Below are 7710 nucleotides of genomic sequence, written 5' to 3'. Positions count from 1 at the left end.
CACATTCGCGCACTTTGCCGGCAACGTCAACAAATTTTTTTCAAAAAGCCATAACTTCTTCATCCGGAAGCCTTTTTCAGAGCCGTTTTTTTTAAAACCGCCTATTTTTTCGAGATCTATCCATTGGACCACTTACTTTCAGCATCTTCAGCTTCAGTTGTTTTTCAAAAATGGAAAGTCCATGCCAAGTCATTCTTGACAGCACTAACTACTTCCAATGGGTAGCCTACATGGGAGATTTACTTAGAAGTAAAGGTCTCTTCAGAATAGCCACAGACCAAGAGAAGAAACCCAAAGATGAAGACAAGGCCGAAAAATGGGAAAATCGACAAGATCAAGCACGAGGCTTGATAGGAATGTCTGTTTCTCCTGATCTTAGATTCCACATTGCAGAAATTGAAACTCCTCATGAAGCATTAGAAAAACTTGCTAAAGTTTTTGGGATTAAAAATGAAATTAGATCCCATCAACTTGAAAATGAGCTGCTTACTTTGGATCCTAATAATTTTTCTTGCATTGAAGATTTCTTGTCAAAATTCAAGAACCTTAGATATCTCTTGGAAGGTGTTAAAGTTAAGAAAGATGATGGTAACCTTATTTATTCCATCCTCACTAAGTTAGGACCAGCCTACTCTGTGTTTGTTTCCACTTTCCATTCTACCAGGGAAGCTTTCATTTGTCAAGGCAAAGACTACAAGCCCCCTTCCTTTGACTCCTTTTGTGATTCCTTAATAAGAGAACAAGAAAAACTCTTACACCTTGGTCTTCTTAATCTTGGAAACTCTTCCACAAAAGCGTTAGCCGCCCAGCAGTATCCAAATTCAAAGAATCCTAAGAAGTCTTATCCTCAAAGGAATGGTCCTAAACCAACTCAGCCTCAAGATGAAAGATCATTTCAGCAATATGATAAGCCCAATAAAAACAAATGGAAGAAGACTGATAGACATTGTAACTTTTGTAATCGAGATGGCCACTTAGAATCTAAATGCTTTAAGAAGATGGAAGCCTTGGAAGCCGCAATGAAGAAACATAACATCCATCTGGAGCCTACTTCAACTTCAACTTCCGGAACGGCATTTTCTGCATGTCATCGTCAATCATCTCAGTCTGGTTATGCATTAAATGTATCTTCTTCTTCTTCTCATTCTCATGAGTGGCTCATTGATTCTGGAGCCTCTTGTCACATGGCCAAAAACGAAGCCATGTTTTCTTCTTTAAATGATTGTAACACCAAAAATATATATGTTGGTGATGATAGATCTCTTAATGTTGTAGGGACTGGAACTGTTCATCTAGACAATGGTCAGTTCAATGATGTATTATGTGTTCCAAACTTATCCTGCAACCTTCTATCTGTCTATCAGATAACTCATTCAGGTGAAGGTAAAATCGTTGAATTTTCACCTCATGATGTTGTAATCAAGGATCTAAAAGATCCTAAACAGATTCTAGCTACTGGTCTTGCTGATGATTCCAAAAGGTTGTATAAGTTTCACAACTTTGGGTCATCCCATCTTCCCTCAGTATTTGTTGCTCATAATGATGAAGTGAGCAAACTTTGGCATGAGCGGTATGGTCACTTAAACTATCGCTCCCTTCAGCATCTATGTAAAGAAAACATGGTGACAGGTCTTCCTATGGTATCTTGCAAAGATGGTGTTTGTTCCGGATGTGTACTCGGAAAACATCATCGGGACAGTTTTGACAAACGTGCCTCTTGGCACGCCTCAGCCCCTTTACAGCTTGTGCACAGTGATTTATGTGGTCCTCTTCCTGTTGCTTCTTTCTCTGGCTGCAAGTACTTCTTAACTTTCATTGATGATTTCTCTAGACGCACTTGGGTATACTTCTTAAAACTCAAGAGCGAAGTATTTACCACCTTTTTGGCCTTCAAAGCATTCGTTGAAAAACAATCTGGACATCAAATTCTTAAGCTAAGAACTGATAATGGTGGAGAATATGTTAAAAATGCATTCATCACCTTTTGCACCGAAAAAGGAATTCAAATGCAACATACTGTTCCATACACTCCACAACAAAATGGTGTAGCTGAAAGGAAAAATCGCACTTTAAAGGAAATGGCTAATTGTATGCTGCAATCTAAAGGACTCAGTCTTAGTTTTTGGGCCGAAGCAATTAATTGTGCAAATTATATAATCAATCGCACTCCTACTAAGGTTCTAGAGAATATCACTCCAGAAGAAGCTTGGAGTTCCATTAAACCAGATGTAAGTCACTTTCGTGTGTTTGGAAGTGAAGCATGGGCCCATATTCCAGATGAAAAGCATAAAGCCTTAGAACCTAAGAGTGAGAAATGTACTTTTGTTGGATATTCTGAAGATGTAAAAGGCTATAGACTTATTCCATTTAAGTCCAAAAATGTTATCATTAGAAGAGATGTAAAATTTGATGAAAATAAATCGGCCTGCGAGCCTAGTCCGGCGGATGTGCCACCTCTTCCCATCTCTTCTATCTTTGAGAACATTTCTTCTTCTGATGATGAAAGCGAGGATGATAATCCTTCCCCACCTTCTCAGGATCCTCAACTTCCAAGATGGGTCCGTGCTACTCGGGATGCAGCAGGTGATCTTGCCGGTGATCCTACAGATCAGCGACGTACACGTTCTCAGTTTGAAAGAGCCTCTTCTTTACTGGCTCAAGCTCCAGTGAATCATGATCCTGACACTTTTGCAGAAGCTTCAGGCCATCCACAGTGGGAAACAGCTATGAATGAAGAATATCATTCATTGATGACAAATGATACATGGGATCTTGTTCCTCTACCAAAGGGACGCAAACTTGTTAGATGTAAATGGGTTTACAGAACCAAGTATGGACCAGATGGGAAAGTTGATAAACATAAAGCTCGTCTCGTTGCTAAGGGCTTTTCACAGGTTGAAGGCATTGACTACACTGAAACCTTCTCTCCAGTTGCCAAAATGAACTCTATCCGCCTTGTTCTTTCCCTTGCTGCCTCTTTAAAATGGGAAGTACATCAAATGGATGTTAAATCTGCCTTCTTGCATGGGGACTTGCAGGAAGAAATCTATATGGAACAACCCATTGGCTTCATACAAACAGACTCCAGCCTAGTTTGTCGCCTTAAGAAATCCCTTTATGGCCTCAAGCAAGCTCCTCGAGCTTGGTATGCCAAAATGGATAGCTTTCTTTTAGAATCTGGCTTTTCTAGGTGTCATTCTGACAATACTGTCTACACCAAGAAAGTGGGCAACTCTCTCATCATCCTTGTTCTTTATGTTGATGATCTTATTCTTACTGGTAGTGATCCCAACCTTATAAACCATGTGAAGTCCACCCTTAAAAAGAAATTTGAAATGACAGACTTAGGACACTTACACTATTTTCTCGGTCTTCAAGTCTTGCAATCCCAAGAGGGTATTTTCCTTTCCCAGTCCAAGTATGCTTGTGATATTCTTCGTCATTTTCACATGGAAGACTGTAAGCCAGCCCCTTCTCCCTTTCAGTCTGGAGTCAAACTTTCAGTCTCTTGTACTTCTCCTGAAGTTGATGCTACCTTATACCGTCAACTTGTCGGAAAACTCTTGTATTTAACCCATACTCGTCCTGATCTTTCCTTTGTTGTTGGCCTTGTTGCTCGTTTTATGCAAAACCCCCGTGAAGGTCATTGGAAAGCAGCTAAAAGAATACTTCGTTATGTTCGAGGTACAATACAGTTTGGGATTCATTACAGTGCCAAAGCAGCTCCTCTGTTAGTTGGTTTCACTGATTCTGATTGGGCTGGTGACCTTGATGATCGGAAGTCTACTGCCGGTTATGTCTTCACTCTTGGTTCAGGACCTATTACATGGGCTTGTAAGAAACAGGCTGCCATTTCTCTTTCATCAGCAGAAGCAGAGTATCGTGGTGCCGTGGAAGCTAGTAAGGAAGCCTTGTGGCTTCGTCAGATCCTATCAGAGTTTGGCTTTGAGCAGCAGCATCCAACCACACTTTGGTGTGATAATCAAAGTGCCATTCAGCTATGCAAAGATCCAGTCCAGCATCAGCGCAGCAAACACATTGAACTACACATGCACTTCATCAGAAAGCTCATTCATGACCATGTTCTTGAAGTGCAATATTGTCCAACAGATGATCAGGTTGCAGACATCTTCACAAAGGCTCTCACAGAGGCGAAGTTCACTAAACTTCGATATATGCTTGGAGTTCAGGAAGTTGTCACTAAGGGGGGATAGGCTCTAGTGCCTCCTTCCTTCTCCTATTGTGTCATATTTGTAAATCCTTCAATCCTATCCCAAGTTGTTCTTAAGGGGGGATGTTAGGATATTCCGACACATAGGATATAGTTAAGTTCAACTTGGTCTAGTATAGAGTTAGGTTAGAGTTAGGTAAAGTGTGTTTCTTTACCGTTGTACATTTTGTAACTTACAATCCGACGGTCACGATATGTAGTGATCCGACGGTTCACTCTCACCTCGGTATTACCGACACTTGATCCGTGGCTTGACACCCGATTGGTCCATGAGTTCTATTTAAAGCGCATGGAGGGTCATTGTTCGGGTAATCCGTGCATGAGAGAAGCTTATGTAAATTTTCATTCTTTGATTAATAAATTGTCTGTACCCACGTTGGGACAGGCCGTGGACTGTTTCCCTCCTTGCACTCTGAGGGTTTTAACCACGTCAAAAATACTGGTGTATTGATTTGAGATCTGGTTGTGAGCGGTGTCCTTTTGGTATTCTTCTGTGGAACTTACCCTGTAAATTCCTACACAGAGGAACAATATTTGCAGAGAAATAGCTACAGTCATCACCAGATTCCTACATAGCCTCAATAGTGCAACAAAGTTCAACAAATTTTCCCTATTTTTCTTCTTTTATACCTAAAATATTTGTCTTTGACAGATATTATTTTGTAAATATATTTTATTTTGAAATATGATCTGAGGTGTAATAGTTTTATATAAATATTCAGAAATAAGACCTAGAAAAGGTTGAAACTTTTATGAAGAAAACAAACATTTTGATGTAAGTTGTGCATGTACTAAAGTGATCAATTTCAATAATACAGAGATTTTGTTCCAGGATTCCCGTGTCAGACAATTGGTGATGTTCCTTCTCATGTGAAATTGTTATTTTCCTAGTTTTCCATATGTTTTTCTGTCTCTATTGTTTAAAGAAGATTAATGGCTGAGTTTGTTTAAATGCACTCTTCTCTGGATTATAAACAATATTTATGTTTCCACTATGATATTAAGTATAGAATTCATCCTAGCATGCTCTATATTTAATTGAATCTAAATCATTTCATCTTATTCACTCCACAAATGCTCTAAAGATCCAAAATATTACCTACCCTACCCTATTACAACTGCTCTACCATTTTTGTGTTTGATCCCACAAAGACTCATGACTCCATGTCCAATGGACTTTCCCTGCAGTTTTCAACCAAATCTTTAAAAAACCAAACTCAAAACTCAATAACTAGACGAATATCTCAAAACAGAAATCTAAAATCAAGTAGAGAGATCCCTCACTGAAGCTGGAAGGGCTAGATTTCCATCTTTGCAAGTGGTTTTGTGGTTAACTCTAGGTTTCTCCCCATAAACATGGGAAATTACAGAGTGATAATATTCTGGCGACTCCACTGGGGAGAGACGAAAATTTGTATATAAATTGTGTTTTTCCCTAGTAAATATTTATTTTAAAGCTTAAAGTTATTTCAACTGTGTGGTTGTGAAATAGATGTTATTAAGGCTGTTTTTCCACCCAAATTGTGTATATATTTCTATCTGTAAATAATCTATTGAAGATCTGGCTCCTAGAAATATTTACACTAAATCCCATCCAGATCCTAAACCACCTGAAATTATAGATAATCCTGAGAAACTTATCAGGAAAAAGAGTTTTACTGAGAGTCAAGCAAGCAATTATCCACGACCTAGAGTTAATTCTCTCCCTGAAAGTTTCATTACTGTAGAGGATATTGAATACTTTTTGAGCATAGCCTTTTTTGTACCAAATCAGAAAGCTTTGTTCCTCAGACAGTTTTTGATGAAAATAGTTTGAAACCTTATATCCCAAAACATCAACTTGTCAATCTAGATTCTGACGAAGATGTTATAAAACAGTTTAACAAGCTTGAAGTTTTGGTGAATGAATTAAATCAGGTTGTGTGGAAATATTTTAGTGATCAATCAACTAAATCCTCTTCTTCTTCTGCCTGATCTCCAACCCCTCCAATGGTTTATTCCATTATTATAGCCCCTCCAATAGTTTCTCTCAATACTGCTACCCCTATTTCATCTACCATCCCTACTACTACTACACCAACTCAACAAAGTATAATCCCACCTTCTTTAATACCCTCAATATCCACATCTATTATAGTTTCATCTTCTTCCCATTCCCATTTACCAATCATGGCAGCTCATTATGCCCCCCTTGTCTTTCCTGGACAACTTAATGCCATGCCACAGGATTATCATAGCCAAATACCTCAATTTGATGGCATAGGGCCAATCACAGCACAACAACACATAGACATAATGAATGATTATTCATATTTGCAAGAAGTTGATGAAGATGATGTGAAAATGAGACTCTTTGCATAAATTTGGATAAGATAAGTTAAGAAATGGTTCATGGAATTGCCAGCAGCTAGTATCCCATATATCACACAATTTCACCAAACTTTCCTCACATGATGGGAAGTAAAGAAGAATCCTCTCCAAATCTTGGATGAATAAGAGAGTATAAAGAGATCCCCTGGTGAAACAGTCCAAGAGTACTGCACTTGATTCAATAAAATTTACGATTCTATTCTAGCTGCAATACAACCCCCACCAGGACTAGCTCTGATCAAATTTCCAAATGGTTTTGATGCAGATATGTCTTACCAACTGAGGGAGAGAAATCTTGCTACCCTAGAGGAAATGCAAAGGAATGAAGTCAGTGTGGAAGCCAATTTGTTGGAAAAGAGAGCTAGGTTAAAGGATGAGAGAAGAGTCACTATTAAAGAAGAACCTGCTTCTTCTTCATCAGATGCTAAGTTGGACACCTTAGTTAAAACCATGGAAAGAATAATGGATAGGATAAGTATAATTGACAGGGCTCCTCCAAGGGAAAATCAAGGGGGTCCTCAAATTAGAAATCCCAATTTTAGGAGAAACCCACCCCAAATCAAACAGAGAGAACAAAGAGGTACAGTTGATCAACATCAAATTAGACCTCCATTCCAAGATAATTATGCAGATGAAGACGCTGAGTTACCAGAGGATCCCAAAGAAAATCAAATAAAATTGTTTGGGGAAGGAGAAATTTACAATATTTTCTTAAGGAGGAGCAATATCTATTTTTGTTCTCACAACCAGAATTCATCCTTGCAGAGACAGATGATTATAAAAAGGGATACCAAAATTCTATCACGGAGGTGCACAAGCAGTACAATTTGAGAAGTAAAAAGACTGCAAGAAATCCTCCTAATAAGGTTTAGAGTGACACCCCTCCTACCAACCAAACAAAGGATGATTCTAAAAAGGAAACTTCTCCAAAACAGGATGTAAATATCAAAGAAATAGACACGCCTCAAACATCTTTCAGTATTGAAAATGAATTAGCAAAGGTAAAAAGTTATATTCCTCTAACATAATTGATTAAAAAGAATGCATATAGATCTCAATTCATGATGGCTTTGAAGATAGGAGAAGGAACAGACACAGTCAACCTAACT

The sequence above is a fragment of the Pinus tabuliformis genome, chromosome 3_2 (genome assembly GCF_031772625.1).
Source record: "Pinus tabuliformis cultivar Carrire ecotype Pingquan chromosome 3_2, CPIR1, whole genome shotgun sequence".
NCBI lineage: Eukaryota > Viridiplantae > Streptophyta > Pinopsida > Pinales > Pinaceae > Pinus > Pinus tabuliformis.
This window is presented reverse-complemented; position numbering follows the sequence as displayed.